Source organism: Ranitomeya imitator, chromosome 1 (genome assembly GCF_032444005.1).
Source record: "Ranitomeya imitator isolate aRanImi1 chromosome 1, aRanImi1.pri, whole genome shotgun sequence".
Classification (NCBI taxonomy): Eukaryota; Metazoa; Chordata; class Amphibia; order Anura; family Dendrobatidae; genus Ranitomeya; species Ranitomeya imitator.
The window spans coordinates 940,789,419-940,801,536 of NC_091282.1; positions in this window are offsets into that span (position 1 = coordinate 940,789,419).

Consider the following 12,118-nt stretch of genomic DNA (forward strand, 5'->3'; position numbering starts at 1 on the left):
TTCTTCCACCTCATCATGAGAATCAATCTCACTTTCCTCTCCAAAATTCTCATCAGTGTGAGGTCTCTATCATCTAACAGCATGTTTGTTACTTCCTCAACATCAAGTTGTTTGGATAAATTGTACATTTTCCTCTCCATTTCAGCAGATAATCTAAAGCAAGAGAAGGAATATGTTAGGGAACTACTGTATATGCCTGAGCAGCACACTTTCTTTTATAAAATCTCCCTTATTTCTATGAAATATCCTCACATTTTGTGCTATACATTCATAAAACAAGCTAAATAAACTATTGTGATGAATAAAAACATAAAATACCAACCTTACTGAATGTGACGTATTCACATACAATGAGCCTGAGAGATCTGTGCAGCTATATCCTCTCCCCTGAAGCTCTGAAATCCAACTGTGATATCAGGTTTCACAGACCTTCAAGAGACAGGAGACTACCTGGAGGGAGGGGGTTTCATCACAATCTGGTGAGGAAGGAGAAATGAAAGTAAAAGAGAAGCGCCTGTCAGATCAGTTGTATGTGACGGAGGGTTAAATGGAAGAAGTTTGGGACCACCAGAAGTCTTCCTAGACCTGGCCATCCAGCCAAACTGAACAATCGTGGGAGAAGAGACTTGGTGAGAGAAGAACCACAAGATCACTGTGGCTGAGCTCCAAAGGTGCAGTAGGGAGATGGGAGAAAGTTCCACAAAGTCAACTATCACTGCAGCCCTCCACCAGTGAGGCCTTTATGGCAGAGTGGCCCGACAGAAGCCTCTCTATGTACAAGACAAATGAAAGCCTGCATAGAGATTGCTAAAAAACACATGAAGGACTCCCAGACTATGAGACATAAAATTCTCTGGTCTGATGAGACAAAGCTAGACCTTTTTGGTGATAATTCTAAGCGGTATGTGTGGAGAAAACCAGGCACAGTGAAATATGGTGGTGGCAGCATCATGCTATGGGGGTGTTTTTGCAGGGACAGGACAACTGGTTGCCATTGAAGGAAACATGAATGCAACCAAGAACAGAGATATCCTGGATGAAAACCTCTTCCAGAGTCCTCTGGACCTCAGGCTTGGCCGAAGGTTCACCTTCCAGCAAGACAATGACCCTAACCACACAGCTAAAATAACAAAGGAGTGGCTTCAGAACAACTATGTGACCCACCAGCCCTGACCTAAACCCAATTGAGCATCTCTGGAGAGACCTGAAAATGGCTGTCCACCAACGTTCACCATCCAACCTGACCGAATTGGAGAGGATGTGCAAGGAAGAATGTCAGAGGATCCCCAAATCCAGGTGTGAAAAACTTGTTGCATCATTCCCAAGAAGACTTATGGCGGTACTAGCTCAAAAGGGTGCTTTTACTCAATACTGAGCAAAGGGTCTAAATACTTATGACCTTGTGATATTTAGTATTTTTTTTTATAATTTTTTTAAAATTACTACATTTCCGTCTTTTTAAGTCAAGATAGGGTGCAGAGTGTACATTAATGAGAAAAAAATTTACTTTTTTGAATTTACCAAATGGCTGCAATGAAACAAAGAGGGAAAAACTTAAAGGGGTCTGAATACTTTCCGTACCCACTGTACCTGTTTAGCTTGTGAATGGCAGTGTAGATTTCAAAGAGGACCTGTGCTCAGCTAATCGCTGAGATCTTCTAATCCCAGACACACTATAGATCCTAGCAGACTGCGGTACTCTTATCACGCCAACCCTCCTTAGGACTGTCAGCCTCCTGAAGGGACCCACCAAGAGCCTTAGGGTACCGTCACACAGTGGCATTTTGATCGCTACGACGGCACGATCCGTGACGCTCCAGCATCGTAACAATATCGCTCCAGCGTCGTAGACTGCTGTCACACTTTGCAATGTACGACGCTGGAGCGATAATTTCATGACGTATGTGCGATGTAGAAGCCGTTGGTTACTATGCGCACATCGTATACAATATCGTGCACACCCTTGTTACACCATGCGATCATGCCGCCACAGCGGGACACTAGACGACGAAAGAAAGTTTCAAACGATCTGCTACGACGTACGATTCTCAGCGGGGTCCCTGATCGCAGGAGCGTGTCAGACACAGCGAGATCGCTGGAACGTCACGGATATATCGCTGGAACGTCACGAATCGTGCCGTCGTAGCGATCAAAATGCCACTGTGTGACGGTACCCTAAAGGTACCTTCACACATAACGATATTGTTAACGATATTGTTGCTATTTGTGACGTAGCAACGATATCGTTAATGAAATCGTTCTGTGTGACAGCGACCAACGATCAGGCCCCTGCTGGGAGATCGTTGGTCGCTGAATAAAGTCCAGAACTTTATTTCGTCGCTGGACTCCCTGGAGACATCGCTGGATCGGCGTGTGTGACACCGATCCAGCGATGTCTTCACTGGTAACCAGGGTAAACATCGGGTAACTAAGCCCAGGGCCGCGCTTAGTAACCCGATGTTTACCCTGGTTACCATGCTAAAAGTAAAAAAAAACAAACAGTACATACTTACCTACCGCTGTCTGTCCTCCAGCGCTGTGCTCTGCTCTCCTCCTGTACTGTCTGTGAGCCGGAAAGCAGAGCGGTGACGTCACCGCTCTGCTTTCCGGCTCCCAGACAGTACAGGAGGAGAGCAGAGAAGCAGAGCGCAGCGCTGGAGGACAGACGGCTGTAGGTAAATATCTAGTGTTTGTTTTTTTTAACTTTTAGCATGGTAACCAGGGTAAACATCGGGTTACTAAGCGCGGCCCTGCGCTTAGTTACCCGATGTTTACCCTGGTTACCGGCATCGTTGGTCGCTGGAGAGCGGTCTGTGTGACAGCTCTCCAGCGACCAAACAGCGACGCTGCAGCGATCCGGATCGTTGTCGGTATCGCTGCAGCGTCGCTAAATGTGAAGGGGCCTTAGTTTCTGGTGGAACTGTTAAGCTCCAGCCTCCACTTTCATGCCACTACAAAGGAGACCCCCAGGAGAGCCACAATTTAATTAATCAGTGTCAGATCCAGGGATTAGGAGCAGTTCATCCTTTTGAGACCATCTATCATATATATGGCATGATGTGTGGGCATAGTCCCATATGATACCCGTGGGAATTTATTAGTTCTAGACTGTGTCTATGATGCTTTAATGCGCCAGCATTCCACAAATACGGACCGAGTGGTCTATCTGTGCAGCACATATAGAAATGGGATGTACCATTCATCCCGGACCCTGCATACAAAACATCTCCGAATTCGGAGTAGATGCTTGAAAAAATAGGGAGGAGGACTTGTACCCTCAGTGTGCAGGTGTGGGAATCTGTATCAAGTGATATATGTCTACCAGCGCGCAAGAATATACTAACATTGTGGGATGTGCAGGCGCACTAAATGGGAGACGTACACATGAACGCTATGATGTACGTAATTGTGAAATACAACGTACTTTGCGCAGATGCTAGAAGGGACAGGGATCTGTACCCTCAGTGCGCAGGCGCCATAATGGGGATTGGGAGACACAGCTCTCCAGTGCGCAAGCGCCTATGAACACAGCGCATTGGTAATGGAAGGCGCAAGCACACAGAATGGAACACTAATGCGCAAGCGCAGAGTTGTAAGATGACCCTTGTATTGCACTTCCGGGTCAGAGCGATCAGCACGGACGCCACCACCATGAGTTGTTTCTCTCACACCTGCCGGCAGGTAAACTTAATCTTACAAGCTTAAATAGCCAGTATTGCACACAACAAGTACACTCACCTTGAGAAAGACACAGTGTATGTGTCGGAACGCGTGGGTCCTTTAATCTTCCATGTTCTGGCTGCACCGCTGCTTTAAGGACCAGGGGCGACTATAATGGACCGGTTAGGGTAAAGTATACAGCTCTGTGTTCATTGCCTCTTTTGTCAGGTAATTTTTTTCTGATCCATCATGTTATTTGATGTATGTATGAGCACTATTTAGGGCAAACTAAGAGATAGATTTGAAAGTAATGCATATGTATATATCTTGACCATACTACCTTTTGGCAAATGCCAGTTTATGCAAAATAGCTGTATCATAGGAACGTTGTGTTATTAAGCAAGCGTCCTTTGCCCAACACCCATACATGGAGTGGTCAAACAGCAGATCTAACAAGAGCCCCCCACGAGGATTCCGTCAATTTGCAATAGAACTTTTCTTGCTTAAGATATATGCAGCATCTATACTATATAACCATCTTGGTGCAAATGAATATGTATGGCCAGACAAACTGTATCTAATTATGGAAGTTTGGATATGTCTACTTGTTGGAGTAGTTTTTTAGATGTTTTTAACTGTGTGTAGTACTTGTTTTGTGTACGAATAAAATTTGATATTTTTTGAAATTATCGATTTGTGGAGTTCCAACCGTTTCTTGCATGTACTTTTTTCTCTTCTTTACAGTGTCAGATCCAGTTCACACTTTATGCTTGTCTTTCTTTTACATTAGCCCAAGAGAGCTTTTATAGTCTCTGATGTCTGGACAAGACCGGCAATGTTGGGAGGTTCCAGGAGATGTTCTTAGCAGTATTCAAGGTTCCAGGCCACACCCCCCTCAGCTACTTCATCCTTCTTGTCTCTAAGGCCGAGCAGATAAACCATGACCTAGTATACCTTACCCTTCTGTACCTTAGCGGCAGAGCTGGCTTGCATTGCAGAAGTGCTGGTGGCATCCTTCTTGTAGGTTCTGTCCAGTTGTATCAAGGATGAGTTGGCAGGCAGAGACCTACCATCTTTCACAACTTTCACACCAAGCCACAAAAAAACAGCCACTGAGCCAATGCAGGTTGAGTGGTACATGCTTTCTGCACAGGAACGACAGCGAGGTACAGGTACAGGGAGAATTTATACATGTATTGTGGAGGCAAGGGGAATTTTGTTCACTAGTACCCTGAGAAACCAGGACTCCAGCACATAAGAGTTAGCCAGAGCAACAACCCTATGGAGAGTAATTGCTCTCCAAAGTTTTTGACCAAAGTTGCCCTGGCCTAGGAGAAGTCCCTCTCCGCGATTGCCCATCTGGATTCTGACTTCTCAGGCAACTTCATCCATAAGAATCAGGTCCATCGATTTCAGCTCCCTATACAACAGCTCCCTACACAATAGTCAGGATCGACTCCTGACTATTGCCTCCATTGACGGACAACTGCTGGCAAAGCCTTTTTGATTCATCATGCTGCAGATTGAAGTCCTGCATTCTCAAAAAAATTATTTCTATGTACTACCCAAATCCTTGAATCCTGTTCTCCTGGGTCTTCTATGGCTGTGTGTACACGTGCTCGATGTTGACTGATCCACCCGTCAGGTGCTTCATTGGGTACCTTATTATGCTTTCAACTCCCTAACCAACGATATGCTCAAGACTCTGTCCTCCTGTGAGTTCAAATCTTGATTCTCTTCCCACCTATTATCATGCCTTTGCAGTCGTCTTTTTTGAAAAGAAGGCAGAGGTCATGCCCCCTAGTAGACCTTGTCATTGTCCTATCTACAGCCTTGCATCTCTCCACCCCAAAGATGTGTGTATCCACTATCATTGCCAGAGATTTGTGCCATGTCAGAACACATCCAAAAAAACCTAGCTAAGGGATTCATGCTTAAGTCCTCTTCTCCTGCCAGTGCTGGCTTCTTCTTCGTGACTAAGAAGGATGGCTACTCTGTGTCACTTTAATACCCGTGAAGATTACTATGTGTATCTCATCATGCCCTTTGGTCTGTGTTATGCACCTGCCATGTTTCAGGAGTTCGCTCATGACATCTTCCGGGATCTCCTCTATGTTTCCTTGGTTGTGTATTTGGATGATATCATGATATTCTCCCCTGATCTACCTACCCTCAGAAGTCATGTATGTCAAGTTCTGCAGCATCTTCGGGAGAACAATTTTTGCCAAGTTGTCCAAATGTGTCTTTGAAAAACCCTCCTTGCACTTTCTCAGTCATATTATCTGCAACCAGGGACTTGAAATGGGTACAGAGAAGGTTTCTGCCATCCTCTTCTGGACTCCTCAAGGTCTGCATGCCATCCAGCGCTTCATGGGTTTTGGCAACTTCTATGAGCAATTTATTCCACACTTCTGTTCCTCATGAAACTCATTTTTGACTTAATCGAAAAAGGAAATAATGCCAAGTTCTGGTCTGAGTCAGCCACCCCACCCCACCACCCCAATCCTATCAAGCAGTTCCTCCTAAATGTGGATGCCTATCAGTGTTGGAGCAGTCCTTATGCAAATAATTTTTGGGGGGGAGTTCTATTTCCTATAGTTTTATCTCTAAGCTGATTTATTTGGCTAAGCAAAATTAATCTATTGGAGAACTACTGGCCAATGGCCATTAAAGGGGTTGTCCCGTCCAAATCAATAAGTCTGAAGTCAGTCTGCAGACTTATGAATCCCCCCTAGCGGCACGGTGGATCCACCTCCCGGAGGTAAGCCAGGTACAAGCAGAGGAACTTCAGAGGTGCCTAGTAACGGAGGCACTAAGGCCGTGGGAGAGCCTGTAACCATCTATGGTTCCCGCATACATGCATACCTCTATGGGTCCTGAAGAGGTGGGTAAACAGCTGAAGAACTCTGGGAGGAGTTGAGGATGGCGATGGTAAAGATGGATAGAGCCTCCCACTCAAAAATAACTGAGCACTATGCCATGGTGAGGAAGCTGAAGGGGTTAATCGAGAAGCTGGAGGAGAATAGGAGCATCATCTTGGCTGGCAGTGGTCCCTTTCAAGAGAAGCTACAAAATGATGACCAGTTTAGAGTCACAGCCTGGTGAAGGACTCCAGAGGGGTCGCAGATTCCTATCCAGGCGGAGGAGGATGAAGTGGAAGATGAAGTGTCATGCCCACCTGAAAGCCTGGTAAGGGATCTCCAAGCACCGCCCAATAGGTTAACCCCTGAGTAACTGGCTCTCCCGTCTGACTCCAGTTTTTCGGAGTGTTGCAGGAGTGATTGGGAAGATACGGATAGTAGCAGTAGTGAAGGGGGCTGCCTCATAATGCAGCAAATCAGGCAGATTGCCCATTTGTTTTAACAAGCTGACATTTGAGAACGAGGTCTGAGCTGACGAGGCAAGCACTAGAGGGAAGAAGAGAAGTAGGAAAAAGAAAACATTGGAGGTGAAATTTGTTTATGTCCCCCTCTCTGGATCCCACTGTGTGAAATCTGTTACCCACCCCAGCTCAGACACTGTTGTGGGCCTGCAGCAACGATGGAGTGAGAACAGTACGATCCACCTTGTATTAGACATAGTGATGAGCGAATATACTCGGTATTCAAGATTTCTCGAGCACGCTCGGCAGTCCTCCGAGTATTTTTTAGTGCTCGGAGATTTAGTTTTTCTTGCCGCAGCTGAATGATTTACATCTGTTAGCCAGCATAAGTACATGTGGGGGTTGCGTGGTTGCTAGGGAATCCCCACATGTACTTTTTCTGGCTAACAGATTTAAATAATTCAGCTGCAGCAAGAAAAACTAAATCTCCGAGCATTAAAAAATACTCAGAGGACACCCGAGCATGCTCTAGAAATCTCGAGTAACGAGTATATTTGCTCATCACTAATTAAACACCATCTCTGCTGGCAGTAGAAGACGGGGTAGCAATGTGCATTCGGCTTCAAATCAGAACATTGACATGGAGTGTTGCTTGGAGAGTGGCCCAACCGTCGGGTGTTAAAACCAGTAATGGAAGTACTCAGGTCAAGTCATCAGTGAGAGGTGGGGCTGACCTGGCATCGGGTGTGCCCACTGATGTGCAGGGTATGGCTTGCGTGGTGGCTGCCGTCTCCCGCACTGTCAGTTGTGTGCTGATAGCTGGGGTCATGTCTCAGGTGGTGGGTGCTGGGGTGTCTGGGTCCCGCACATGCAGATTTACTGCTGGATCACTTTCAGGAACCCGCAAACCAGTAAGAGTTAAAGGGGTGAAGGCTGCAGTGGTTGTCATGGCCACAACAAAAATGTCTGGGGCTGCGTCCTCAATGGTGTGTGCTGGTAGGTCAGGGTCTCTTGCATGCAGATCCCCTGCTGGATTGGTGTCAGGGGCCTCAGCACCAACAGATGCTAAGTGGGCAGCCAGTGGTTGTAATAGTCGCAGAATGTGTTCTGTGGCCGCGTCTCCGGCGGCATGTGCTGCTGTGCTGAGGTCCCTTGCATGCAGATCTAGAACTGGATTGGTGTTGGGGATTCTGGCACAGCTTGCTCATGGGGGTGTGTCTTTGGCACAACTGGTTCATGGGGGTGTGGCTTTAGGTGGAAGACCAGTGGTGGCTGTGACAGTCGCAATGAAGATCTGTAAGACCACATCCTCAGCGGAGGATGCAGGGGGTGCGGGGCTGCTGGAGTCCCTGTACATAAGACCTTATCTTTGTCAGGGAAGCAGGTGCCCCAGCAGTAAAGTAGTAGGTGGAGGGAGCAGGAGCAGAGTGAGTGGCAAGAGTGGGGTTTGTGTCACTGGAGTAATGATGTGAATGGGATGGGGAAGATTGATGGTGATGGTTCTAGTGTGAAAGGTGTGAATGGTGTGTCTGGTGTAAGTACAGCTTGGAGATGGGCAGCTGGAATGAATGATGAGGATGATGTTGAGCATGGAAGTCTCAACGGGTGAAAGTGGAGATGTGGATAGGGAGGGAGAGGGGGAGATGGTGGTGGAAGGCAGTGTCAGAGGGGTATCAGAGGATGGGGAGGAGGGGACTACTCCATCTGCCCCCTCAACTGTGGGTACTTGTAGTTTTGCAGATGCTGCATCTGGGGCTTCAGGGGATTCTCGGTGGGCTTTCTTGTCTATGGACTCTGGGGACAGTGTTTTGCACCAACCAGTCGGTCAAGGTACATGGAAGAGAGGTGGATCTGTCTTTCTGGATAGAGAGGTATGGATTTTCTGCCATCCAAGTTAAAAGAGAGGGGAACTGTATGGTCCCTCCCAACAACCAGGCCACGGGTCACCAAAAGGAATGTGGTCCATCTTTGATGGAAGGGTGATGAAGCATGTCCGCCAAAGGCTAAAGTGGTGGAGCTCCTCCTGAAGATGGATTTCAGGGCAACTGACATCTTTATACATTCTTTTGGGACTTCTATCTTTGACATCAGCTTTGTTTGATCGGAGAGCCTAAAGTTCTGTTGGTTGAATTATAAGCTGGAGAAAGAGATGCCTGGCTGGCAAGGCATAGCTATGCAGGCAGTATTTCACTAGAATGGGATAAACAAAGTGACTGTGCTGACAAGTAACGAGTCACTTTCTGGAGTTGATATGGCTAAGCCAGTATGGCGAAGTCACGGAAGTCACAAAGAAGAACCGGGACAAATTTGGCATCTGTTCAACGGGCTGGACCTTGTTGATGAGGTGTTGTGATCTCCACCACTTTAGTGTGGGGTACAAGGTGCACAAATATGTATTGTATGGCGGGGTGAGCCATCTCGCTGCATTCTGCAATCTAGGTAACCCATATAGCTGCTGCCCTTGTTCTTTTACCTACTCCATCTCTGGCCAGGCAGGGGAAAGCTATGAGGAGGTCTTTGGCTGCAACTACTGCTGAGGCTAGTGGTGGCAACGGGAAAGGAGCTTAGGGGCCAATGAAAAAGGGCAGTGCCAGCACTGCTGTTTATCAGAGGCAGCAGGCGAAGCATCAAAGGGGCAGGGAGCAGTGAGAGCCATGGGAAACTTGGTTGATGTCTGTTGCTTTCCTGGAGAAGGTGGCCTGTGTCTTTGAGGCTCCAGAGGAAGAAGAGGTATGTGAAGAGATCACGAGTATGGAAAAAGAGGAATTGGTTTATCCCGTGTATTCCTACCAATATGAACATTTTAATGAGGAGGTTGTAGAGCAGCCTAAAAAAGTGTGGTGCAGGTACCAAGGAAAAAAAGAAAGAGAAGGATAAGAAGGGCTTCACTCTGATCCCCCTCTCCAACCGGTTCCAAGCCCTCTGCTGAAACGTAGGCGAGGCGAGCTCACACAAGTACCATGGCTGGCCCATGTGCTTAACCTCATTGTTCAACGGTTTCTCAAAAGCTACACGGAGCTGGTAGATCTGCTTGTCAAAGTAGAAAGTCAGCTACAGCTTCTGCCACCCTTGCCGTGCTTCAGCAGTGTTTGCAGCTTCCGTCTCACTGACTGTTGTGTGATATCCCATGCATTGGAACTCTACACTGCAGATATTGGAAAGGATTTGTGAGCAGAAGAGGGCAATTCTTGACTACCAGCATCAACAAGGCCGTCAGTATTCAGTTCAGACTCCACACATAAGACCTCAGGAGTGGACATGGATGGCAGACATATGTACCATTCCTTCAAAACTTTGAGAACTCCAACAAGATGGTGGATGCCATAATTAGTGTCACCATTCTGCTTATCTGTGTTCTGAAATGCTCTCAGCTCACAATCAAAGAGGATGCTTTGCAGGCAGAGCATGATGAGATGGAGCAAGGAACCAAACAGGGCGATTACACACAGCCCAGCCTCATCTCATACCAATGCGGATTGAGTGACAATGAGGAGGAAGAGGAGGAGGAGGAAGAACAGGAGCTAGTTTCATGTGCTTGTAGATGGTACTACAAGCACAACTGTCATACCGTCTGTTCAGCATGGATGGCCTGAGGATAGAGAGGAGAAGGAGATGGAGAGCATTGTCAGTGGTCCTCTTGGTGAGGACATGGAAGTCTTGCCTGTGAGCAGTCTGGCATGCATGGCTGAGTTTATGTTACGCTGCCTTTCCCATGACCCTGTCGTTCTCCAAATTTTGGGTGACAGTCATTACTGGTTGTGACATTTCTAGACCCATGCTACAATGAGAACTTTGTATCTCTTATTCCAGAGGCAGACAGGTGTACTAAAATGGTGCAGTACCAGAGGGCCCTTGTTGCAGAATTATTAAAAAATTCCTATCTGAAAATGCTGGTGGCAGAGGTCACAGTTAATTGGAAAACCAAGGAGTACAGGTGAGAGAGCAGAGGCAGGGAAACCCAGGCAAAGTTCTGGGATACTTTTCTCAGACCTTTCCATTGCACAGGCCCTGAAGCGCGAGGTACTCTCACAAGGAGTGCAAAGTTTGGGAAGATGCTGAGGGAGTAGCTTGCTGACCGTACTAACATCCTCCGTGATTCCTCTGTGCCTTATAATTATTGGGTATCCAAGCTGGACACGTGGCATGAACCGGCTCTCTATGCCTTGGAGGTCCTGGCCTGCCCTGCCGCTATCATTTTGTCAGAGCGCGTATTTAGTGCCACTGGTGGAATAATGATAAGTGCATCCGCCTGTCAACTGAAAATGCTGACAGGCTGACTTATAAAAATGAACAAGAACTGGATTGTGCCAGACTTCTCAACACCACTGAATGTTAGCAGTGTAACATAAACTTAAATCCAGTGTTTTTTTGGGAAGTCTATTCCCATGCACCTCCTCACACGCACACATGGGTATGCGCTTCCTGATTTTGGCTATTTGCTGTTGTTAACCTCCTTCTCCTCATCCGCATCACCAACCACCATTTCACCAGTGTGACTGTGGTCCGTGATGCAACACCCACATAATTTTTTTAAAGGGTGTTTATGATGCCCGTAAAAAAAATTGGCATGCAATATGTTCATGTATACCCTCTAGGGGTAAATGTTTGTCAGCCCATTCATTTAGTGCATGGGCATTACAAGTCTAGGAAACCTGCTCCTTTCTAATGGGAACATTTTTTTATGAGCCCTTCCTCCATGTCTTTTCCAAGGGGCATTGGAGTACCTCCAAATTTTTGGCAGCCCTTGCATTAACTGCATAGGCAAACACTATGGGAGACCCACTTCCTAATAATGGGAACATTGTTTTCAAGAGGCCCTCTGGCCTCTACGTCATTTCCAAGGGGCATGGAAGTTCCTCCAATTTTTTGGCAGCTGTTGCTTCACTGTATAGGCAAACACTATAGCAGACCCCTTCCTAATAATGGGAACATTTTTTTTCATGAGGCCCTCCTCTACGTCTCTTCCAAGGGGCATGTGAGAAGCTCCAAATTTTTGGCAGCCCTTGCATTCATTGCAGAGGCAAACAGTATGGGAGACCCACTTCCAAATAAAGGGAACATTGTTTTCAGGAGGCCTTCCTGTACGTCTCTTCAAAGGGGTATTGGGGTGCATCCAAATATTGGGCAGCCCTGCCA